The 26,886-nt window shown below is 44.1% G+C and overlaps 1 pseudogene; it reads left to right on the plus strand.

Annotated features, from left to right (window-relative positions):
* The first annotated feature begins 576 nt into the window (after window positions 1-576).
* Window positions 577-17,229, plus strand: LOC147985897 (uncharacterized; annotated as a pseudogene).
* Window positions 17,230-26,886: the final 9,657 nt, after the last annotated feature.

A 26,886-nucleotide genomic window follows, 5' to 3' on the forward strand; every position in this document is an offset into this window, starting at 1 on the left:
TGCTATTCTGGTATTCATCTATACTGTGTGTGCTAGCGAGTTCGATCCAGGGACTAGCACGGTAAGCACAGAGACTCAAATACTTCGAGGTTTGGTCGTTACAGATGGTATCCGAGCAGTGTGTTGACTATAGGACGTGACCCTAGAAAATGGATTAGAAAAGCCATAGGAGTGAAAATTATTTTATAAACCAGCTATACTTCTTGCTGTTTATTAGTTAACCCCCTCAAGTTATCTTGACCAGTTAATTAAGTAGGAGCTAGTGCTGAGACCACCATTCATGTTTGTTTTATATTGCAACGTTATCGTGTTAGCGTATCTGATTATGCCCACTTTTTTGGTATGAAGATACTAGATTGTTTGCTTGATTGGTAGTTGTTTGTTAAATTGCTTAGTGTCGAAATTATTCGACTATATATATATAATATTACCACATTGTTTGTTGTTTGTTTGTTGGTGTTATTCATTGTTGTGTTTTGTTGGCTTGATCATATTATGCATATGGGTAGAATATATTTATATATACATAGCTTTTGGCCCTATTATATCTATAACTCATCCATGCTTGCCCACCAGATGCCGCCGAGGCGTGATACTAGACGCAATACTGCAGGAGGAGACAATAATGGCAATGGAGTACCGCCATACATACAACAGGTTATTGAGGGACAGGCCCAGTTGATCCAGTTGCTTACTCAGAACCAGAACAACAACAATAACAACAACAATCCGCCGCCACCGCCACCTGTGGATATGCTTACCAGGTTCTTGAGGTTGAATCCTCAGAGGTTCTCCAGTTTCCCTGAACCTATTGTGGCTGATGACTGGCTCCGTGCAGTCAATAGGAACCTGGAGACGGTTGGATGCACTGATGCAGAGAGGGTGAGGTTTGCCTCACATTTGTTGAAGGGTCCTGCTGCAGCTTGGTGGGACAATTACTTGGTCACCTATCCCATTGCTGTAGGATCGAAAGTATGTCTAGAGGGGGGGTGATTAGACTACTTGACCAAATAAAAACTTAACCTTTTCCCAATTTTAGTTCTTGGCAGATTTTAGCTATTATAGGAAAAGTCAAGCAATCATCACACAATTCAAGCAAGCATGCAAAGAGTATATTGGCAGCGGAAAGTAAAGCATGAAACTTGCAAGAATGTAAAGGGAAGGGTTTGGAGAATTCAAACGCAATTGGAGACACGGATGTTTTTCCCGTGGTTCGGATAGGTGGTGCTATCCTACATCCACGTTGATGGAGACTTCAACCCACGAAGGGTAACGGTCGCGTGAGTCCACAGAGGGCTCCACCCACGAAGGGTCCACGAAGTAGCAACCTTGTCTATCCCACCATGGCCATCGCCCACGAAGGACTTGCCTCACTAGCGGTAGATCTTCACGAAGTAGGCGATCTCCTTGCCCTTACAAACTCCTTGATTCAACTCCACAATATTGTCGGAGGCTCCCAAGTGACACCTAGCCAATCTAGGAGACACCACTCTCCAAGAAGTAACAAATGGTGTGTTGATGATGAACTCCTTGCTCTTGTGCTTCAAATGATAGTCTCCCCAACACTCAACTCTCTCTCATAGGATTTGGATTTTGTGGAAAGAAGATTTGAGTGGAAAGCAACTTGGGGAAGGCTAGAGATCAAGATTCACATGGTAGGAATGGAATATCTTGGTCTCAACACATGAGTAGGTGGTTCTCTCTCAGAACATATGAGTTGGAATTGTGTATGTGTTCTGATGGCTCTCTGCACGAATGAAGAGGAGGTGGAGGGGTATATATAGCCTCCACACAAAATCCAACCGTTACACACAGTTTTCCAATCTTGGTGGGACCGAATCAAAAAACTCGGTCGGACCGAAAAGGTAAACCTAGTGACCGTTAGAGATTTTCGGTGGGACTGACATGCAACTCGGTAGGACCGATATGGTTAGGGTTTGGGCATAACGTAATATCGGTGAGACCGATTACACAAACTCGGTGAGACCAAGTTTGGTAATAAGCTAACCAGAGAGTTGGTTAGGTAAACTCGGTGGGACCGATTTGCTCTTTCGGTGAGACCGAAAAGTTACAAAAAGGAAACATAGAGTTTACACTGCAATCTCGGTGGGACCGATTCGCTCTTTCGGTGAGACCGAAAAGTTACGAAAGGGAAACAGAGAGTTTGCAATCCCATCTCGGTGAGACTGAGATCCCTATCAGTAGAACCGAATTGCTAGGGTTTGGCAGTGGCTTATGACAAGTGAAACTCGGTGGCGCCGGATAGAAAGAATCGGTAGGACCGAGTTTGGCTTAGGGTTTAGGTCATATGTGGATATGGGAAAGTAGTTGAGGGTTTTGGAGCATATCACTAAGCACATGAAGCAAGAGGCTCATTAAGCAACACCTCATCTCTCCTTGATAGTATTGGCTTTTCCTAAAGACTCAATGTGATCTTGGATCAATAAAATATAAAATGAAGAGTCTTGAGCTTTTGAGCTTGAGCCAATCCTTTGTCCTTAGCATTTTGAGGGTTCCACTTTCACATCCATGCCATGCCAATCATTGAGCTTTCCTGAAATAGTCATCTTGGAATAGCATTAGCTCAATGAGCTATATGTTGTTATGTATTACCAAAACCACCTAGGGATAGTTGCACTTTCAATCTCCCCCTTTTTGGTAATTGATGACAACATATAGATCAAAGCTTCGACAAATGATAATAAGCATGAAATATATCGTCGCTTTGAGAAGTATGTGACAAGTAAGAGCTGCCCCTAAATTTGTGCATATTTAAAATTTGCTTTGGACTGCAAATGCACAAAGAGTTAGAGTCATGGGTTACTCTTCCATGTCACATACATCTTGGTGGAGCGCTTAAAATGATAAGAATGAAATACATGCACTCATCACCAAGAATAGTGAATGATCACATAAGATAGATAAGATGATAATATTAAGCAAACATTAAGTGTAGCTTATGATCGAACACATGATCATCAATGTCTCACGAGCAATGACATAGTATCTCACACAAAAGCAAACAAAGTTTGAAAAAACCACCAAATAAAACAAGAGAGAATAAAAGCAACACTCTCTCTCGAAGCCTATGATCTATACATTTTCTCCCCCTTTGGCAACAAGTTACCAAAAAGTTCCTAGAAAATGCATAGTGCTAAGTCGACACTCAGGCTTGATCTTCAGGTGGTGGTGGAGTCCGGAGCACTCCAAGGACGAAGCCTTCTGTAGACGTGGTCGGAGTCGAGGCTGAAGTGGACGCTGGAGCTGGTGGAACTGAGGCTGTAGATGGTGCAGACGTGGTGGCTCTGGGGTCAGCAACTGGCACTGCAGACGACCTCGGACCTCGTGGCACTCTGGCAAAGGCATCAGTTGTAGTCTTGCCTCTCCTCTCCTGCATGTCATCCTGGAGATGCTCCACTGCAGTCTGAATCTCTGTCACTTTGACATCCAAGTCATAGAACTTTTGTTCCATGATCCTCTCTAAGCTTGCCTGGTTCTGAGTTAGGGTGGCTAGTCCTTGCTCAATCCGCAGGGCGGATGCAATCAAGTAACCAAGCTGCTCTTGTTTGGTTTTCAGGAAATATTCAGATGCCTCCTCTTGAGTAGGCATCTTGGCAGCTTTCTCCTTCCTCGCCTTCTCCTTCTTGGCTTGTGCTTGGGCAGATGATGGCTCATTCTCACTCGTGACCACTTGATTATCTTCAAAGTCTGGACGGATGGGCAGGTGTTCCTTGTCCAATAAGTATATGACCGTGCCCATCTTAGAGTTGATGAGCTCCTGAATCTGTGGGGCATATCCACAGCTCCTCTTCTGGTCTGCTGCTGTCCTCTTGATTGTTTCAATCATAAGGCTCATGACTTTGAATTTCTGTGGCACGTCAAAGATATGAAGCAAGTTGATCGCGTGGCCCCTGATCATCTTGTGATCTCCAGACTTGGGCAATAGGGTGTGCCTAAGAATCCAGTTGATGGTTGGCAGCCCTGACAGAAGATAGTGTACTGAGCCAAACTTGAACGTATCAAGTGCTTCATTTGGAATCTCCTTGTACATGTTTGACATTGAGTTGTGGTCCATCTTCTTCTTGGCATAAATGTCCAAGTCATCGTCATGCTCTTCTGGGGCATTAATCAGCTGAGCCCATTCAGCAACTGTAGACCGGTACCTCGTACCCTCTGACATCCATACAATCCTGCCATCTGGATAGAAATGGGCTGTGGAGTAGAACTGCATGATGAGTTCCTCGTTCCACTTTGTGAGCTTCTGCCCAACAAAGTCCTCTACTCCACATGCCTTGAAGCTGTCCTGCACTCCAGGGTAGTACTCTTCGTTGTCCTTGATGTATTGCCAATCAACCCATCTCATATCACAGACAATTGGCTTCTTGTCTAGCAGCACTGTCTCATAAAAGTCTTGCTGCTCCTTGGTGTGAAACCTGTAGTCAACTGCAGTCCTTCTCCTTGAAGCATACGGGTCTGCTTCTCTCCACTTCCGGAGCCCTGAATCTCTCCTGAGTTTCATATCCTCAGCCACAGGATGAGCATCGTTGTGGTCTGGGATCTTGGGCTTGAGCTTTCTAAGAACATTCTCTTCTTCTTCTTCTGCAGCTTCAGGCACTGGGGCCTTGTTCTTCTCAGTAGCTGGGATGCTTCTTGTGTTCCTCTTTGGCTTTGGCTTTGGAGCTGGCTTGGCCTTGGAAGCAGCCGCCCCTGTTCTTATGGCATCACCCATGAGCTTGGGTGCCTTAGGTGCTGGTGCAGCTACCTCTTCTTCTTCCTCCTCATCTTCCATGATGGAAGCCTTGCCAAGCACTCTGGCTACAATTTTCTTCACCCTTTCTTTCCTCTTCTTGCCTTCAGCAGCAACTGGCTCAATGGGAGTGGGCTTCTCAGTTGAAGCTCTGGCCTTTGACATAGGCTGCCTGCCTGCTGGCCTTTTGATCTTCATCCCTGGTTTTATGCCCTGTGCTGGCTCAACTCTCTTGGATGTTGCTTCCTCTTCTGCCACATAATCCTCATCTTCTGAGTCTGAGGTTCTCTTCTTTCTCTGTCTTGTGGCAGCTTTAGGCAGATTGCTAGGGGTGCTCCTGCTGCCATCATCTGAGGAACTTGAGGGACTAGTGCCCTCACTCATCTGCACTTGCTGCTCTGACAAGTTCTGGCTATCACTTTGGTCTGACATGATGCAAACTCTGACTGCTGACCCTGTGAATAGGTTATAGATGAGATAGAGTGGATAAGCATCACAAAATGCAGAGATTTTTGCAAAAGAATAATTCAAAAACTTAGTTTTAGTTTCCCACTGAAAGCATCTCGGATCTACCGATTTCTAAACTCGGTGATACCGAAGCAGTTTTGGCACCTAAACTAGTGAACTCGGTCAGACCGAGTCACAGTTCGGTGGCACCGAGACTGCTAGGGTTTCACAGAGTTCCAAAATCGGTCACACCGATAAGTAATTCTCGGTCAGACCGAGTCTCACTTGTGCAATGGCATAAGCCAAATCGGTGGGACCGAGTTTTTCAACTCGGTGGGTCCGAGATGGTTTCAGCGGAAACCTAACCCTAAAATTTTCGAATTAAACCTAATCTACGAGTTCATTGACTGGATAGAAGTTTAACAAGCGTGGCAAGAATCATGATGATCACAATGTGCTAAGAATCGGATTGGGGAATAGCACAAGGATCGAGTCCATACCCTAGTTCGGCGGAGACTCGCTACGGCGGCAACGGCGGGGTTGAATTTCCGTTGACAGCGACGGAGACCAGCGACTGGAGGCGGCTGGCGGCGAGGAGACGATCCGGAGACCAAGTTGGCAGAGCAGGCTATCGCGCGGGCGAAGGGGTTCGGAGAAATTTCCAAATTTTTGCCCATGACTATATATAGCCCGACCCTGTCGGTGTGACCGAGTGGAACAACTCGGTGGCACCGAGATGCAAAACTGTATACAGTTGTTGCAACTCGGTGTGACCGAACGGTTCAAATCGGTTGCACCGAGATCGAAAACCTAGATCAACTTAATGATCTCGGTAGGACCGAAAGTAGGGTATCGGTCAGACCGAGAATCATAAAGAGGTTTTGGAAGTTTAAGTCTATGACGAATCGGGGACTCCGAGCGCTCCTCACACAGAGTGATTCGAATCTGACTTGATCAAATTTTGTGATGTAGCATGAATAGAGTTTGAGATGAGAAAAGCATAGATAGCTAGAGGAGGTTCTTAGGCATTCTTGTCCATCCACTTGGCAAAAGGAAATAAAACCAAACAATCAAAACAACAAGTGGATGTCCTCGAATGAGTAAAATATGCAACCAGCATGCTCACGCAATAAGATGGCAAATGAAATGTGTGACAAGGCATGCACAACCAATTCTAGCATCTATCAAGCAATTTGCGATGACAAGGTCATCTATATATGAGTATATTGACTTAGGAGTCAAGTGAGAACACTTGATCATAGGTCATACTCATCGTTTAAGCTCAAGTGGGGTTACCACTTTTACATAAAGCATTGTTGTGTTCACATCTTTAGAGTTGCTTTAGCTCAAGTCTTAGAGTAAAGCTCCCCCTAGATGTGATATCCCCCCTTAGAGGGATGAACTAACCTCGGGTTTTGTCGATGATGACTTCATGTAGATGTTGAAGATGTGGATGCTCAATGTTGATGTAGATCACTTGGAGCTATCCATTTGAGTGAATTGCACTTTCAATACCTACATGGGTTAGTCCCACAAGGAACAAACAAGGATATCCATAGACATAGAGTGATGCACACATAAGATGATGTCCATGAAAACGTTTAGGTTACCTTGTCCCTTGTCTTACCAACAAGAGGGTTTGTGACTCCTTGAACTAGTGCAAGATGTGGAAGTTGATTGCACTTGTTCTTGCCAAAATGATAAGAGTGAAGTATGTTGGCGGAGTCACCCTCAAGAACTCTCTAGTTCTTCTTTTGGATCCACACCATCTTGATGGGAATCCTTGGAGTTGTAGTCGTACTTGATGAAGTGGAACTTGAAGTAGTCTTGGGAATCCACTTGACTAAGGTCTTAGGAGCTTCTTCAAATGCATCAATTTCCTCTTTAAGCTTGTCCTTGCCTTTTTGCTTGTAGTCTTGTGGTGGAAGATCATCTTGAGCTTGTGTCCCCTTGAAAGAAGCATCATACTTCTCTTGTTGAGGAACAAACTTTGTCTTGGGGTATTGATCTTCTTACCACTCAACTCCATTGGCATTGAACTTTCGTTCAAAACCAACACCTTGATTCTTCCGGTGCATTCCTTGCTTGCGCACAATTTCCTTGAATTGCTTACTCCCGGCAAGGCTTTTGTACACTCCTTTCTCTATAATTCCCTTCAATAAGCTATTTTCTTGCTCAAGTGTAACTTGGCTAAGAGAATCATTAGTGGAATCAAGATAACTACTAGAAGCAACAATATTGGATTTAGCATGATCATTGTTACTACTAGAGGAAGAATCTTTCTTGTTCTTGTTACTAGACTTGACTTGAGGCATGTAAGTGGATAAGAGTAAACGCTTGGCAATGTAAGAAGAACTTTTCTTGCGGAGATCATCATTGATTGCTTTTAAGAACTCATGCTCTTGCTCAAGATTGAGCTTTTCAAAGCGTAATTTCTCATGAGCTCTTAAAAGTTCTTGATGATCTTCGAAGATAGTTTCATGAGCTAACTTAAGAGTGTTTAGTTCTTTAGTTAGAGCCTCAATCTTCTCCTTATCATTGTCATTTGTTTTATCTTGATTAGCATGATTAATTGACGTTTCATCATAGTATTCATTACTAGAGTTGTCAACAAGCAAATCATCACCTAACAAGTCATCTTCATCACTATTGAAATCAACATACTCGGGGTGTGTTACCTTAGGACCTTTGGCCATCAAGCATCTTCCAATTCCTTCATTTGGTGAGTCAAATATGTCGTAGGAGTTGGTTGACACAAGTGCTAGACCGGCAACACCTTCATCTTGAGTATCTTCGGAGTCGGAGTGATAACTTCTCTCGGAGTGGCTGTCGGAGTCGGAGCCGGATACCCATTCACCAACATGAGCTTGATGTCTTCGTTTTGTGTAGCTCCTTGATGATTTTTCCTTCCTTTCCGAATCCTTGCTTCTCCATGAGTATCTTCGTTCATAACGATCATCTCTACTCCTCTCTCTTGGTGGTGATTCTTTGCTTCTTCTTTTTGGAGAATCTTCTCTTCTCTTGTAGGGAGCCGTACACTCATTGGAATAGTGTCCGGGTCTTCCACAACTGCAGCAGTTTCGCTCTCGACTAGAAGATCTTTTGTCATTGTAGGACCTTGACTTGAAGCTTCTATCTTTGCTTCTACTCTTGCAGAACTTGTTGAAGTTCTTCACCATTAAGCTCAATTCTTCATTGAAGTTTTGTTTCTCACTTGATGATGTAGGGGCTTCACATGAGGCTTTGTAGGCACCACTTAATTTGTTGTGAAGTTTCTCTTTATCCTTAAGTGACATCTCATGAGCAACAATTCTTCCAATCACCTCTGTTGGCTTGAGATCTTTGTAATTGGGCATCATTTGGATCAATGTGCACACGGTATCATATTTTCCATCCAAGGCTCTTAGAATCTTCTTGATGATGAATCTATCGGTCATCTCTTCACTTCCTAAGCCGGCAATCTCATTTGTGATGAGAGCAAGCCTAGAGTACATTTCAGCGACACCTTCACCATCCTTCATTTTGAACTTGTCAAGTTGATTTTGAAGCACATCCAACTTGGATTCCTTGACGGAGTCGGTACCTTCGTGCATATAAATCAAAGTGTCCCAAATTTCCTTTGCATTCTCAAGACGGCTGATTTTGTTGAATTCTTCGGGGCACAATCCGTTGAAGAGAATATCACAAGCTTGAGCATTGTATTGCAACATCTTCAACTCATTCGCGGTAGCTTCACGGTTTGGTTCTTTCCCATCAAAGAAGTCACCTTGCAAACCAACACACACAATAGCCCAAACGGCGGGGTTATGTCCAAGAATATGAATTTTCATTTTATGCTTCCAACTAGCAAAATTAGTACCATCAAAGTAAGGACCTCTACGGTGATAATTTCCCTCGCTAGACGCCATACTCTCCTAGGTTGTGAAACCAAGGCTATGACCACCAAAAGCTATGAAGATCAAAGCAAATGGAGACCAAAGCTCTGATACCACTTGTAGGATCGAAAGTATGTCTAGAGGGGGGGTGATTAGACTACTTGACCAAATAAAAACTTAACCTTTTCCCAATTTTAGTTCTTGGAAGATTTTAGCTATTGTAGGACAAGTCAAGCAATCATCACGCAATTCAAGCAAGCATGCAAAGAGTATATTGGCAGCGGAAAGTAAAGCATGCAACTTGCAAGAATGTAAAGGGAAGGGTTTGGAGAATTCAAACGCAATTGGAGACACGGATGTTTTTCCCGTGGTTCGGATAGGTGGTGCTATCCTACATCCACGTTGATGGAGACTTCAACCCACGAAGGGTAACGGTCGCGCGAGTCCACGGAGGGCTCCATCCACGAAGGGTCCACGAAGTAGCAACCTTGTCTATCCCACCATGGCCATCGCCCACGAAGGACTTGCCTCACTAGCGGTAGATCTTCACGAAGTAGGCGATCTCCTTGCCCTTACAAACTCCTTGGTTCAACTCCACAATCTTGTCGGAGGCTCCCAAGTGACACCTAGCCAATCTAGGAGACACCACTCTCCAAGAAGTAACAAATGGTGTGTTGATGATGAACTCCTTGCTCTTGTGCTTCAAATGATAGTCTCCCCAACACTCAACTCTCTCTCATAGGATTTGGATTTTGTGGAAAGAAGATTTGAGTGGAAAGCAACTTGGGGAAGGCTAGAGATCAAGATTCACATGGTAGGAATGGAATATCTTGGTCTCAACACATGAGTAGGTGGTTCTCTCTCAGAACATATGAGTTGGAATTGTGTATGTGTTCTGATGGCTCTCTCCACGAATGAAGAGGAGGTGGAGGGGTATATATAGCCTCCACACAAAATCCAACCGTTACACACAGTTTTCCAATCTCGGTGGGACCGAATCAACAAACTCGGTCGGACCGAAAAGGTAAACCTAGTGACCGTTAGAGATTTTCGGTGGGACTGACATGCAACTCGGTAGGACCGATATGGTTAGGGTTTGGGCATAACGTAATCTCGGTGAGACCGATTACATAAACTCGGTGAGACCGAGTTTGGTAATAAGCTAACCAGAGAGTTGGTCAGGTAAACTCGGTGGGACCGATCTGCTCTTTTGGTGAGACCGAAAAGTTACAAAAAGTAAACATAGAGTTTACACTGCAATCTCGGTGGGACCGATTCGCTCTTTCGGTGAGACCGAAAAGTTACGAAAGGGAAACAGAGAGTTTGCAATCCCATCTCGGTGAGACCGAGATCCCTATCGGTAGAACCGAATTGCTAGGGTTTGGCAGTGGCTTATGACAAGTGAAACTCGGTGGGCTGGATAGAAAGAATCGGTAGGACCGAGTTTGGCTTAGGGTTTATGTCATATGTGGATATGGGAAAGTAGTTGAGGGTTTTGGAGCATATCACTAAGCACATGAAGCAAGAGGCTCATTAAGCAACACCTCATCCCTCCTTGATAGTATTGGCTTTTCCTAAAGACTCAATGCGATCTTGGATCACTAAAATATAAAATGAAGAGTCTTGAGCTTTTGAGCTTGAGCCAATCCTTTGTCCTTAGCATTTTGAGGGTTCCACTTTCACATCCATGCCATGCCAATCATTGAGCTTTCCTGAAATAGTCATCTTGGAATAGCATTAGCTCAATGAGCTATATGTTGTTATGAATTACCAAAACCACCTAGGGATAGTTGCACTTTCAATTGCTAATATCACATGGCCTCAGTTTCAGGAGGCTTTTCGTGCTGCACATGTGTCTGCTGGTGCTATGAGTCTGAAAAAGAAGGAGTTTCGCAGTTTGCGCCAGGGAGGTCGCACAGTTAATGCTTATGTGGAGGAATTTAATAATCTTGCACGCTATGCTCCTAATGATGTTAACACTGATGCAGCTAGGCAGGAGAAATTTTTGGAGGGCCTAAATGATGACTTGAGCCTTCAGTTGACAGTGGCCACTTTTAGGAATTGTCAGGATCTAATTGATAAGGCCATTGTGTTGGAGGGAAAGCAACATGCCATAGAGAATCACAAGAGGAAGTACAACAACAATAACATGTATAATTCAGGACCACAGCAGAAACCACGCACTTCATATCATGGTAATGGAGGTAATGGACATAATCATCATGGAGGTAATGGACATAATCATCATGGAGGTAATGATCATAATCATCATGGAGGGAATTGCCACAACCATAATGGCCACCATCATCATAATGGGCACAAGAGTAACAACGGCAATGGCAGAGGTAATGGTAATGGAAATGGTAATGGCAATGGAGGGAACAATAACTAGAACCACCAGGTTACACGTGCGCCAAGGGATTTGAGTCAGGTGCAGTGCTTCAGGTGTAAGGCTATGGGGCACTATGCCACAGATTGCCCGGGGGCGAAGAACTCAGGATCCAGCAAGCCAAACCCCTTCCAAAAGGGTCATGTAAATCATGTTAATGTGGAGGAGGTTTACAATGAACCTGATGCAGTGATTGGTAAGTTCTTGATTAATTCAGTACCTGCACTTGTTCTTTTTGATACTGGTGCATCGCATTCGTTTATTTCGAGGGTATTTGTTGATAAACATGGATTGCCAACCAAAATACTTAGTATGCCTATTAGAGTGAGTTCCCCAGGAGCTGAGATGATAGCAGGTGTTGGTTGCCATCAGTTGACTTTGTCTATTGAAAAGCATGATTTTCCTACGGATTTGATTATATTGAAGTCACAAGGTGTAGATGTTATTTTGGGTATGGATTGGTTGCAGTTATATAAATGTCATATTGATTGTGCCAGTCGATCTATTACTCTCAGTGCACCAGGAGGGAAGAGGATCAAATATGTGTGTAAGTATAAGCGTAATCAGGTGCAGGTGAACTCTCTTAAGGGGGGTAGCCTGGAAGAGGTGCCAGTTGTGAGAGATTATCCAGATGTGTTTCCAGAGGAGTTGCCAGGTATGCCACCAGATAGAGATATTGAGTTTCTTATTGACTTAATACCAGGCACTAGACCTATTGCAAAGAGACCGTATAGAATGCCTCCTCAAGAGTTGGAGGAATTGAAGAAGCAGATAAGAGAATTGCAGGCACAAGGATTTATTCGCCCAAGTTCATCACCTTGGGGAGCTCCAGTTTTGTTTGTGGAGAAGAAGGATGGGACCTTGAGGATGTGTGTTGATTATCGTTCTCTGAATGAGGTAACCATTAAGAATAAGTATCCTTTGCCTATGATAAATGATATATTTGACCAGTTGGAGGGAGCTACTGTGTTTTCTAAGATTGACCTTCGTTCTGGTTATCATCAATTGAAGATTCGTGAGCAAGATATTCCAAAGACTGCTTTTACTACGAGGTATGGGTTGTATGAATATACTGTTATGTCATTTGGATTGACTAACGCCCCTGCATACTTCATGAATATGATGAACAAGGTGTTTATGGAGTTCTTGGATAAATTTGTGGTTGTTTTCATTGATGATATATTGGTGTTCTCCAAGAATAAGCAAGAGCATGAGGTCCATTTGCGTTTGGTAATGGAGAAACTAAGGGAACATCAGCTGTATGCCAAGTTCAGCAAATGTGAGTTTTGGCTGGATGAGGTAGCATTCCTTGGACATGTTGTGTCAGGTAATGGAGTTGCAGTTGATCCATCTAAGGTTGCTGCAGTTACAGAGAGGGAGACACCCACGACAGTTGGAGAGATTCGCAGCCTTTTGGGCCTTGCAGGTTATTACAGGAGGTTTATTGAGAACTTTTCCAAGATTGCAAAGCCTATGACTGAATTATTGAAGAAGGAGAAGAAGTTTGTTTGGACTGATGAATGTGAAGCCAGCTTTCAAGAATTGAAGCAGCGTTTGGTTACAGCACCAGTCTTAACTCTGCCGGATATACATAAGGACTTCCAGGTATATTGTGATGCTTCTCGTCAAGGACTTGGGAGTGTTTTGATGCAGGAAGGTAAAGTTGTTTCTTATGCTTCATGTCAGCTTAAGAATCATGAGCATAATTATCCTACACATGATTTGGAGTTAGCCTCAGTTGTGCATGCATTGAAAACTTGGAGGCAATATCTTATTGGTAATCATTGTGATATATTTACTGATCATAAGAGCTTGAAGTATATTTTTACTCAGAAGGATTTGAACCTCAGGCAGAGGAGATGGTTGGAGGTTATTAATGATTATGATTTGAATGTGCAGTATCATCCTGGTAAGGCTAATGTTGTTGCTGATGCATTGAGTCGTAGGAGCCATGCTAATGCAATTAACATTGATAATATGCCACCCGAGTTATGTGAACAGTTCAGGAATCTCAGGTTGGAGATGGTTCCTAAGGGATATTTAGCAACACTTGAGGTAAAGCCTACTTTGCTTGACAGGATCAGAGAAGCTCAAAAGAATGATAAGGAGATTTCTGAGATAAAAGAGAATATGGTTAAAGGTAAGGCAGAAGGTTTCCGTGCGGATGAACATGGAGCCATATGGTTTGAGAAGCGTATTTGTGTACCTCAAGATGCAGATATCAGGAAGTTGATTCTTCAGGAGGCGCATGATTCACCTTATTCTATTCACCCAGGTAATACTAAGATGTATTTGGATTTGAGGGAAAGATTTTGGTGGCCTAGCCCGAAGAGGGAAATTGCTGGGTATATTGCAACATGTGATGTGTGCCAAAGAGTTAAGGCAGAACATCAGAGACCAGCAGGTTTGTTACAGCCATTGCCTATACCTGATTGGAAGTGGGATGAGATTGGTATGGACTTCATTATAGGTTTACCCAGGACTCGATCAGGTTATGATTCTATTTGGGTAGTTGTTGATCGTTTGACTAAAGTTGCTCACTTCATCCCGGTAAAGACTACTTATACCAGTGCTCAGCTAGCAAAGATTTATATGTCTAAGATTGTTTGTCTGCATGGAGTTCCAAGGAAGGTAGTGTCTGATAGAGGTACTTAGTTCACATCTAAATTTTGGCGTCAGTTGCATGAATCCTTGGGCACCAGGCTGGAGTTCAGTACAGCTTTCCATCCACTGACAGATGGGCAGACAGAGAGGGTAAATTAGATTTTGGAGGATATGTTGAGAGCTTGTGCTTTGGACTATGGGTCTAGTTGGGATGATAATTTACCTTATGCAGAGTTCTCATATAATAACAGTTACCAGGCTAGTCTGAAGATGGCACCATTTGAGGTATTGTATGGTAGGAAGTGCAGGACACCATTGATGTGGGATGAGGTTGGAGAGCGTCAATTCTTTGGACCAGACTTGATCAGAGATGCTGAGGAGAAGGTCAAGTTGATTCGTGACAGGCTGAAGATAGCACAGTCCAGACAGAAGTGTTATGCAGATGCAAAACGTAAGGAGGTGACATATGAGGTAGGAGACCGTGCATACCTTAGAGTTTCACCACTTCATGGAATTAAGAGGTTTGGAATCAAAGGTAAGTTAGCACCACGTTTTGTGGGGCCTTACAAGATCTTGGAGCGTAGAGGAGAGGTAGCTTATCAGCTGGAGTTGCCAGAATCCTTGTCAGGAGTTCATAATGTGTTTCATGTATCTCAGTTGAAGAAGTGCCATGCAGAGATGATGGATGTTCCATTGAGGGACATGGTGCCACTTGAGGCAATTCAGTTGGAGAGTGATTTGACATATGAGGAGAAGCCTGTTAAGATTCTGGAGACAGCAGAGAGAGTTACTCGCACCAAGACAATTAAGTTATGCAAGGTTCAGTGGGATCATCATACAGAGGAGGAAGCTACCTGGGAACGAGAGGAAGATCTCAAGCAGGATCACCCACACCTATTTGCTAACCAGCCCGAATCTCGAGGGCGAGATTCATCTTAAGGGGGGTAGGTTTGTAACATCCCAATTTTCCTAAATTAGGATGTTAATAGATCATTCATATGCATATCATATTTTTTTTGTTGCATTATTTGCCTTTTCAGAATATTCAAATCATTATGCAACAAAAGGCAATTTATTTGGAGTGGAGATAACATGACTTCTCCCCTATTTTAAAAATGTTCATAATGTGCAGAATATTATTTCCAGTTCATCTGATATGTTCTGGTAATTTTTTCCAATCTTTAAAATATTTTATTTGATTGTTTTATTGCTGTTTGAGTGGCCTATTGCATCAAAATTATTTTACAAAATTGCATTAGTGTTGGAACTAGTGTTCCTGTAGTTTATATTAGCAGTATAGATTTTATTGTGTGTCTAGGTATTTTTATTGAGATTTTATTTTGTGTAGGTTATTTTATTTATTTTGTTTTCTACTGCTGTGTAAAAAAAAGAGAAAGGCAGTGAGCCGGCCAGCCAGCCAGCCGGCCCAGCAGCGCCAGCGCCGCCGCAGCCCACCTAGCTGCCGCCGAAGCGGTACACGCCGCCCCAACCGCATCGCTCGCCCGTACCCGATCCGCTAGTCGCCTCACTCGCTGACGGGTGGACCCCGCGCCTGTTCGTCCTCTTCCCTGAGCCGGAGACCACTGTGCCACACCGCGCGCGCAGCCGCGCCCGAGCCCGACTTGATTTGCGCCTCTGTCCGACCCCGTGCTCCCCAGGGACACCGCACACGAGGAAAAGCCGTAGGGGAAACCTTCCGAAGCCCGTTCCCCATCGCCCCTCGTCCACACGCGCCTGTCGGGCGTTTTGGATCTCACAGAGGAGGTCCGCCGACCACCGCTATTCACCGACGTTTCTGCCGCCGTAAGGACGCCCCGGCCGCTCCACTTGTCACCGTTCGAATCCCCTCTCGAAGCCTCTCTCGCCTGACATCTTTGTGTTGCCGAAAACGCAGCAGAGGGAGAGGAACAAGCCGGCCGACTTCACCTGAGTTCGCCGGAGTTCACGTCTTCGCCACCGCCGCTCGAGGACGCCCCGCCGCCGTTGAGTACCACCACCGCCTCCGCCACTCACCTCCGCACCCATCCGTCACCTCGCCTTCGCCGGAGACCCACCGGACGAGCGCCGCCGCCAATGCCCGAGACCGTCATCGTTTTCCTCTGTTTTGGGTGAGCACACGCGCCCAACCAATCGGCCGCTGCCACTTGGCACCTTGCTACAGGACACGCACAGGAGTTCGCTACAGCGCTCAGGAGTTTTCTGTTGCTGTTTTTTTTTCAGATTCTTCCTCTAACTTCAACTAGCTATATCTTTTAACCTATGTGTCCAAATTAGGTAATTCTTTTTCCTATGATCTCACAAAAATAAGCACAATATCACAGTACCAACTTTGCACATGTTTGCTCTGTTCAAATTTGAATTCGTTTGAATTTGAATTAAACCTTCCGGAGGCCATAACTCTCAAACCGTTTATTCGAATCGAGTGATTCTTTTTGCGTTGTGTCTGTAGTGCAATTTAGGTGCTTTTAAGCTTCTTTTGTTGAGTTTAAAAAATGGTTTTGTTGCTGTTGGTTTTGTTTTGGTTCTATTCGTGTTCCGGTGATTGATTTGTTGAATTGTGTGAAACGTGTAGATTGTCCGGAGTGCGACGCGAGCTATTGTCAGGAGTGTGACTTTCTGAACCAGAACCAAGGCAAGTTACATGTTGATCATACTTTACCTATTGTTTTCTATGCATGTAGTTATATCACACTATGAATATATGCATGTATAGGAATACTATATTATTTTTGCTATGCTGATGAGCTATCTTCCCGTCTTTGCAAATCGTGGTAGTGGTAGGTTGCTATGCTTTGTAGACGGGGGTGGTTCATGTATTCATTGAGTTTATGTGAGGATTATATATATTTAACAAACTGAGTAGTAACTCAGGATTTAACTCACCTTTGGGCGGAAGTGGTATTGCTTGGTGTTGAGGGAAGGCATCATGGGGTCTTGCACCTTTTCTAAGGCCATGCGCTCATGAGAGTGCACCCTAAGTGGAATGCCGCCCAGGCTCAAAAAGATCAGACAGACTTAGTGACTAGTAGCTTCCATGTGCGGCCACTGGCTATTATGGGCTCTGGCTTAGTTGATCAGTTGTTGGAACCCTTGCCCAGACTGTGTCGACAGATGTAGCATATGTAGGTGGGATGTGGCCGTCAGGTGGTCAAGGGAACCTCTTCTGAAAGACTTCGTCTCAATCTTCGGATTGGGTCCAGTGGGTAAAGCGTACTAAACTCTGCAGAGTATTAAAACTAATCATGATTAGTCGTGCCCCCGGTTATGGGTAAATTTGAGCCACTATGCCATTACAGTTGTTGGATGATCTTGACAGATGTGACACTTAATAAATTTGTTGGGCAACTTAATAAAGGGTAGGTTGGAGTTGATTTTGCCAACTCAACCTTGTGCATTTAATTGTAGTAATAAAAGAACTAAATAAAAATTTGACTATTAGGTAGTTATTAGGATAAAATCAGCTTTCTGCAAAATAAACCCCCAAGCCTTCCTTTGTTGTACTATGCATATACATGTAGGTCTGCTTTATTATTACTCCTGTGTAACTTGCCAATACATTCCAAGTATTGACCTATATGGCTGCAACGTCTCATGTTGCAGGATATTCAGACGAAGAGTAAGGTACCGTTAGGGTCGCGAGTCTGCACTCAGCATCGCCAGTGGGCTATGATGGGACTCATCGTTATTTTCTGCTACTTTCTGCTGTTTGATTGAATAAAGCTAGCCAAGTGCTTAGCAGATTGTTTTATTTTATATATTCTGGATCATACATTGTAATAAATGATGCACTTGCTATTCTGGTATTCATCTATACTGTGTGTGCTAGCGAGTTCGATCCAGGGACTAGCACGGTAAGCACAGAGGCTCAAATCCTTCGAGGTTTGGTCGTTACAAACAGTTCGCCTTGAATAAAACTCCTCCAGCAAGGCCCAACCTTGGTTTTAACATTTTCCACCTAAGCCTTTTTCCCTTGGATTCTGCAGACTCAAGGTTCATCTTTATTTTAAACCCCCGGGCCAGTGCTCCTCTGAGTGTTGGTCCAACCTGGGCGATGTCCGGCGCTCCCTGGGCAACCAGGGTCTATGCCAACCCAACGTTTGGCCCATCCAGTGTGCCCTGAGAATGAGATATGTGCGACTCCTATCGGGATTTGTCGGCACATTGGGCGGCTTTGCTGGTCTTGTTTTACCATTGTCGAAATGTCTTGTAACCGGGATTCCTAGACTGATCGGGTCTTTCCGGGAGAAGGAATATCCTTCGTTGATCGTGAGAGCTTGTGATGGGCTAAGTTGGGACACCCCTGCGGGGTATAAACTTTCAAGAGTCATGCCCACGGTTATGTGGCAGATGGGAATTTGGTAATATCCGGTTGTAGAGAACTTGACACTTAATTTAATTAAAATGAATCAACTGCGTGTGTAGTCGTGATTGTCTCTTGGAAGTGAACACGACCTTGGGTTATGTTTGAACGCAAGTAGTTTCAGGATCACTTCTTGATCTCTTCTAGCTTCACGACCGTTGCGTAGCTTCTCATCTTTCTCTTACTTGCGTATGTTAGCCACCATATTTGCTTAGCGCTTTCTGCAGCTCCACCTCATTACCTTATCCTACCCATAAGCTTAAATAGTCTTGATCTCGCGGGTGTGAGATTGCTGAGTCCTCGTGACTCACGGATACTTTCAAACAGTTGCAGGTGCCGATGGTACCAGTGCAAGTGATGCTACCGAACTCAAGTGGGAGTTCGACGAGGACCTTGGTCGTTACTATGTTTCGTTTCCTGATGATCAGTAGTGGAGCCCAGTTGGGACGATCGAGGATCTAGCATTTGGGGTTGTCTTCTTTTATTTTGGTTCTGTAGTCGGACCTTGATTGTATTCTGGATGATGTATGTTTAAATTTGTTATTTGTGTGAAGTGGCGATTGTAAGCCAACTCCTTACCCCTTTCTTATTCAGTACATGGGATTGTGTGAAGATTACCCCTCTTGCGACAAAACCACCATGCGGTTATGTCTCTAAGTCGTGCTTCAACACGTGGGAGATATAGCTGCATCGTGGGTGTTACAACTTATTCAACAGAGTCTAAGTAAGAGCTCCACATACTCAACCATCATATAGTCTTCTATGATTGCTAACACTCACCGCATACACATGATCAAAACGTTTCAACCGGACATATAGAAAGATAGGGGCTTATAATTTCGCCTCCCAACGTATTCACCTCAAGGGTGATGTCAACAATAATAACTCATGCTACCCATATCCAACTGGATATATGTGCCTAGATCTTTCCTCACCACATGATGCTTGCCAAAAGAGAAAAATAAAAAGGAATAGAGAGAAAACCTTTGACTCTTTGCATAAAAGTAAATACCGAAAAGTAAAAGATAGGCCCTTCGCAGAGGGAAGCAGAGGTTGCCATGCGCTTATTTGTTTGTATGATCAACCCCTTAGTGCAAAAGAACATCACGTTATATTGCCCCTTATGATAGCAACCTTTATTATGCAGTATGTCGCTTTTATTCTTTGCCATCACTAGTTCGTACAACGCTCAATTTTCTCTTACACTAAATGATCTCACACTTTTAGAAGCAATTTTTATTGCCTTATTGCACCGATGACAACTTACTTTAAGGATCTTGCTCAATCCTTATGTAGGTATGGTGGACTCTTGAAAATAAGATTTGGGTTTAGGGGTTTTTGGATGCACAAGTAGTATCTCTACTTGGTGCGGAATTTTTGGCTAGCAAAGATGGGGGCCAAGCATCACATGTTGAAGGATCTATGACAATATAACTTCTATGTGAATATGAACAAACATAAACCATTACATTGTCTTCCTTGTCCAACGCCAACAATTTTGGCATATAATATTTTGATGGGGGCTCAGAATCACAAAAGATTTCCATGATAGTGTATTTGCATGTGAAGGTTCTCTTCCTTATACTAATTATTCGTGAATTGCTTGTGTGACCAATATTGTGATTGTCAAGCCTCAAAAGATTTCACATGCTAAACCCAATGTGAAGCTACCACTAGGCATGATATGATTTCAACTTCATGATATTCAATTTATTCAACAATTTACTCATAGGATATAAGTGAAGCACAAGACTAAATGACAAGCTACTCCAAAAAGATATAAATGAAGATCATGAGCATAATATTTATTTTTTATCAAATTAATTTAAGTGAAGCAAGAGATAATTTCGTCAAAAAAAATAAGTGAAGCACTAGAGCAATTCCATAGAAAAGAGCTTCGCTGATGGGATGTGAATGCCGCCTACTTAGCCTCCCTGGAAACTATTTAAGGACTCTATTTTATTTAAAAACTTTCAGATCTAAGTATTTTATTAAAACATCAAGAAAAAACAAAACAAAATGCAATTCCAAGAATAGCACACATCATGTGAAGAAGCAAAAACTTAGGCTCAACCGATACTAACTGATAATTGTTGAAGAAGAAAGGTGGGATGCCTACCGGGGCATCCCCAAGTTTAGATGCTTGAGACTTCTTGACATATTATCTTGGGATGCCTTGGGAATCCCCAAGCTTGAGCTTTTGTGTCTCCTTAATTATTCTCATATCACGGTTTTCCTAAATCTCAAAAGATTCATCCACACAAAACTCAACAAGGATTCATGAGATAAGTTAGTATAAGCCAATGCAAAAACATTATCATCCTCTACTGTATAAAATCACTAAAATTATTATTCAACATTTCACACTAAATGCTTCCACATATTTAATACTCCTATCCTCAAATAGAATCATTAAACAAGCAAACATATGCAAACAATGCAAACATAACAGCAATCTGCCAAAATAGTACAGTCTGTAAAGAACGCAAGAGTATCAATACTTCCCTAGCTCCAAGAGTTACGAAAATTTGCCACACTATAGGAAATTTATCAGATCTCATTTTACAAAAAGTTTCAACATTTTATCACATTCCAACTTTTCTAGGGAATTTTTGCAACATCGGTAAACTTTCTGTTTTCAAACAGCAACAAGTATACTTGTAAAATAAGCATAGTAAAGGCTATCATTGCCACTTTTATTGAAATAAAAGATGCAAAACATTATTCTAAATAACAGCAAGCAAATCCTAACAAAATAAAATGATGCTCCAAGCAAAAAGCCAACCATGTGACGAATGAAAACTGTGACGCCCCGAGACCGATGCGCCATGTGTCTTCCAGTTATTCGTTGTTATTGCCATGTCATTCGCTTGCGTGTTGCATCTTGTCATGTCATCATGTGCATTGCATCATCATGTTTCCAAAACTTGCATCTGTCCCGGCCTCCCCGTTCCTTTCGTTGTCCGTTCTGAGCCCAGACACACTTGCACGCGCCCGCGGCACCTCCGAAACAGTATTTTATAAGTGGCCGGAAAATGTTCTCGAAATGGGATGAAAGTTGGCATGCGGTCTTATTATAGTGTAGATAGACCGTCTGTCAAGTTTCATCTCATTTGGAGTCCGTTTGACGCCCCAACCGTAAAACTATAGCGGCAATATAGCCGGTCTATCGTCGTACGTTTCGGTCTCCAAAACAGTCGCCAGGTCTCTCTCTCTCTTTTCTCTCCTCTCAGCCCGAGGCCTTCTGCACAGCCCACAAGTTCCAACCGACCCCTCACGTGCGCATCCGAAACTTACCCGAACCCGACCCGGACAGTCGTCACTGTTGGATCCCGATCATCCCCAAACATCCCGAAAACATCTCCGTTTTCTTGTTTGGTTTCTCTATCTATTTTTCCCGGCCGTCTGATCACGATCAGACAGACTGAATACCCCTACCCAAAAACCCACTTAACATATATAAGTCCAACCCTAGATCCTAGGTGCTTTGTCCCATCGATGCCATCGCGCCGCTGCCACTCCAACCACTCCCCTCTTCCTCGGGATCCCCTCCTCATCGATTTCAGCTACCAACCAACCATCGCTCTCTTCTGCTCCTCCTCGATCCAAGCCCGCACCCGATCCAAATCCTCTCAGCCTCCACCAACCACCGATCCATCCATCTGCGACCGCCGGATAGAGATCCGACGGCCACCAGGCGGCCCGCAGCCGAGCCTCTCGCTCCCTCCTCGATGCAAATCGAGAGGAGCTCGCTCGAGCTTCACCTCCAGGACCCCGCGCCGCCGAGGAGCCGCCTCGTCGTCGGAAACCAGCGCCGCTCCACCTCGTCTCGCGGCCTCTTCTGCTTCTCCTTGAGCCCGCAGGCACCAACATCCCCGCGCCAAGCCTCTCGAGCTCGTCCTCCCGTGGATCCCCTCGGTTCGCTGCGTTGCCGTGTTCGATTCTCGTTCCAACTTCGTCCACTAGCAGCTTCGGCCACCTCGCCCACAGGATGTGCTGCCCCTCGCCGTCTTTATTCCTGCGGTTGCCTCCTTCTCTCTCACGATCTCCCTCTCTCTCTCTCTCTCTCTCTCTCTTGTGCTGCACCAGGGAGCAAAAGCCGCCGCCGCCCATGGACGTTCTGACGCAGGAGCTCGCTGTCGACCGCGCCCGATGTCGCCAGCCTCCTGAATCCGTCACCGCCGCCAAGTACCTCGCCGGAGAATGGTGCCCCGCACCTGGAACCGCTCGTCTCCGCCGCCGCTGCCGCTCTGAACCTCTCGTCCCGCTGTTGTTTCTGTTCTTCAGAAGACGAGAGCAGCAGCGCCTCGTCCTGCTCCTCGCGTTGACTGCACATGGCCTCGCCTGGGCCACCCCTCCGGCGCCTCTAGATCCGGCCCAGCAGCGCCCCGGCCTGCTTCCCCTTCGACTCGGTCCAAGGCCACTAGGTGAGGAGACCCTTCCAGTGCCCTACGCACTGCTGGCCCAACATGCTTTAGATTCGGTCCGTTATGTTTTTTTCAGTTTTGGACGATTTGTTAATTATCCAGAGTTACCCATTTTTCAGAAAACCCCTTCATGTTCATGCATTTAATAACTTCTCAACCGTGCATCACATGTAAAAACTTTAAATATGAAAAATGCTTAGATTTACGTCTAGTTTCATAATATCCAACTTTCATGCATGTTTAAAATGCTGCTTGTTTAAATTTGCTTAAATAACTTGCTAAAATGATCTATTTCATAACCAATTAACCGTAGCTCCAAACTTAACAAACTTTATATGTAAATGGGGTAGAAAAATGCCTAGTTTAACATGGTGCACTCATCTTGCATGTTTAACAACTCTAAAATTAGGTTTAGGGCAGAACAGTACCAAATTCATAATATGCACATGGGGATTTTCCGGAATTGTTGTTTGTTGTTCCGGCCTCATTTAAACTTGTCTAGATAGGTATTTTTAATATGCTTCACCTCTTGCCATGTTAATCAACATTTAATATTGTTGGGTACATAAACAAGATCGAACTAAATAAGTCATGTGGTGTTTCTTCAATATATTGAGCTCCACTTAATTTGTAGTATTGTTTGTGCACTTTGCCATGCCATGCCTCATTAAACCGGACATGCATCATACTTGGTCATGCATCATGCCATGTTTATGTGATGGTTTTTTACTATGTTGTTTGCTTCTTTCTGGTGTTGCTTCTTCTGGTTAGTTCTGATAGCATCGTGTTTGTAAGGATCCGTTCGACTATGTCTGTTTGTCTTCTTCATGGACTCATTCTTCTTCCTTGCAGGATCTCAGGAAAGATGACCATACCCTCGAAATCACTTCTATCTTTGCTTGCTAGTTGTTCGCTCTATTGCTATGCCGCGTTACCTACCATTTGCTATATCATGCCTCCCATATTGCCATGTCAAGCCTCTAACCCACCTTCCTAGCAAACCGTTGTTTGGCTATATTACCGCTTTGCTCAGCCCCTCTTATAGCGTTGTTAGCTGCAGGTGAAGATGAAGTTTGTTGCATGTTGGAACATGGATATGTTGGGATATCACAATATTTTTATGTTAATTAATGCATCTATATACTTGGTAAAGGGTGGAAGGCTCGGCCTTATGCCTGGTGTTTCGTTCCACTCTTGCCGCCCTAGTTTCCGTCATACCGGTGTTATGTTCCTTGATTTTGCGTTCCTTACACGGTTGGGTGTTATGGGAACCCCTTGACAGTTTGCTTTGAATAAAACTCCTCCAGCAAGGCCCAACCTTGGTTTTACATTTGCCTAACAATCTATTACCCTTCCCTTGGGTCGGCCAACCCGAGGGTCATCTTTATTTTAACCCCCCCAGGCCAGTGCTTCTCTAAGTGTTGGTCCGAACCGAGCCGCCTGCGGGGCCACCTCGGGGAAACTCGAGGGCTGGTTTTACTCGTAGCCTGTCTCATCCAGTGTTGCCCTGAGAACGAGATACGTGCGACTCCTATCGGGATTGTTGGCACATCGGGTGGCTTTGCTGGTCTTGTTTTACCATTGTCGAAATGTCTTGTAACCGGGATTCCGAGATTGATTAGGTCTTCCCGGGAGAAGGAATATCCTTCGTTGACCGTGAGAGCTTGTGATGGGCTAAGTTGGGACACCCCTGTAGGGTTTGAACTTTCGAAAGTCGTGCCCGCGGTTATGTGGCAGATGGGAATTTGTTAATGTCCGGTGGTAGAGAACTTGACACTTAACTTAATTAAAATGCATCAACCGTGTGTGTAGCCGTGATGGTCTCTTTCCGGCGGAGTCCGGGAAGTGAACACGGTTCTTGTGTTATGCTTGAACGCAAGTAGCTTCAAGATCACTTCTTGATCACTTCTAGTTTCACGACCGTTGCGTTGCTTCTCTTCTCGCTCTTATTTGCATATGTTAGCCACCATATATGCTTAGTGCTTGCATGCAGCTCCACCTCATTACCCCTTTCCTACCCATAAGCTTAAATAGTCTTGATCTCGCGGGTGTGAGATTGCTGAGTCCTCGTGGCTCACAGATACTTCCAAATAGTTGCAGGTGCCGATGATACCAGTACAGGTGACGCAACCCAGCTCAAGTGGGAGCTCGAAGAAGATCTTGTTCGTTGTGTTGTTTCGTTTCTGGTTGATCAATAGTGGAACCTACTTGGGACGATCGGGGATCTAGCATTTGGGGTTGTCTTCTTTTATTTTGGTTCCATAGCCGGACCTTGATTGTATTCTGGATGATGTATGTTTAACTTGCTATTTGTGTGAAGTGGCGATTGTAAGCCAACTCTTTATCCATTTCTTATTCAGTACATGGAATGTGTGAAGATTACCCCTCTTGCGACAAGCCTACCATGCGGTTATGCCTCTAAGTCGTGCCCCGACACGTGGGAGATATAGCCGCATTGTGGGTGTTACAAAAACATAGCTCCAAGTGAGGTTACCGATAATGTTGGAGACGAAAGAGGGGATGCCTTCCGGGGCATCCTCAAGCTTAGTTGCTTGGATCTTTCTTGAATATTACCTTGGGGTGCTGATTGCTCTCTGACTATAGCGCCAGAAAAGCTCTTGTATGCTAGGACTGCATCGGTATTTCCCCAAAGAGGAAGGGATGATGCAGCACAGCGACAATAGGTATTTCCTTCAGTGAAGAAACCAAGGTTATCAAACCAGTAGGAGAACCAAGCAACACAACGTAAACATCACCTGCACACAAATAACAACACTTTGCAACCCGACGTGTTAAAGGGGTTGTCAATCCCTTTCGGGTAACAATGCCAGAAAATTGTAGTAGATTTAAATAATAGATCGCAAATAAATAAATTGCGGCAAAGTATTTTTGTATTTTTGGTTTAATAGATTTGAATAAAATGCAAAGGGAAAGTAGATCGCAAGCAAATATATGAGGAGAAAGACCCGTGGGCCGTAGGTTTCACTAGTGGCTTCTCTCGAGAAAAATAGCAAACGGTGGGTAAACAAATTACTGTTGGGTTTTTGATAGAACCTCAAATAATTATGACGATATCCAGGCAATGATCATTACATAGGCATCACGTCCAAGATTAGTAGACCGACTCCTGCCTGCATCTACTACTATTACTCCGCACATTGACTGCTATCCAGCATGCATCTAGTGTATTAATTTCATGGAAAACAGAGTAATGCAATACGAACAATGACATGATGTAGACAAGATCCGTTTATCTATTGCGTAGATATAGATCCCTCTTTTTATCCATAGTAGCAATGATACATACGTGTCGGTTCCCTTTTCTGTCACTAGGATCAAGCACCGTAAGATCGAACCCACTACCGGGCACCTCTTCCCATTGCAAGATAAACAGATCAAGTTGGCCAAACAAAACTCAAATATCGGAGAAGAAATATGAGGCTATAAGAGATCATGCATATAAGAGATCAAAGAAACTCAAATAGCTTTCATGGATATAAAAAGATATGACTGATCATAAACTCAAAGTTCATTAGATCCCAACAAACACACCACAAAAAGAGGTACATCGTATGGATCTGCAAGAGACCATTGTATTGAGAATCAAGAGAGAGAGATGAACCCATCTATCTACTAACTACGGAATCGAAGGTCTACAAATAACTACTCACGCGTCATCGGAGAGGCACCAATGGAGGTGGTGAACCCCATCCGAGATGGTGTCTAGATTGGATCTGGTGGTTCTGGACTCTGCGGCGGCTGTATGAATATTTCGTCGACTCCTCTAGGGTTTTGGGAATATTTGGGTATTTACAGAGGAAAGAGGCGGTCCGGGGGGCACCCGAGGTGGGCACAACCCACCAGGGCGCGCCTGGGCCTCCTGGTACGCCCTGGTGGGTTGTCCTCTCCTCGGGACTCCCCCCAGGTGTAACCAGAGCCCAACATGTTCCTTCTGGTCCATAAAAAATCTCTGTAAAGGTTCATGGCATTTGGAATCCGTCTGATATTGATTTTTTGTGATGTAAAAAACACGAAAA

The sequence above is a fragment of the Triticum urartu genome, chromosome 2A, assembly GCF_056163025.1.
Source record: "Triticum urartu cultivar PI428250 chromosome 2A, HENAU_Tu73, whole genome shotgun sequence".
NCBI classification, from domain to species: Eukaryota; Viridiplantae; Streptophyta; class Magnoliopsida; order Poales; family Poaceae; genus Triticum; species Triticum urartu.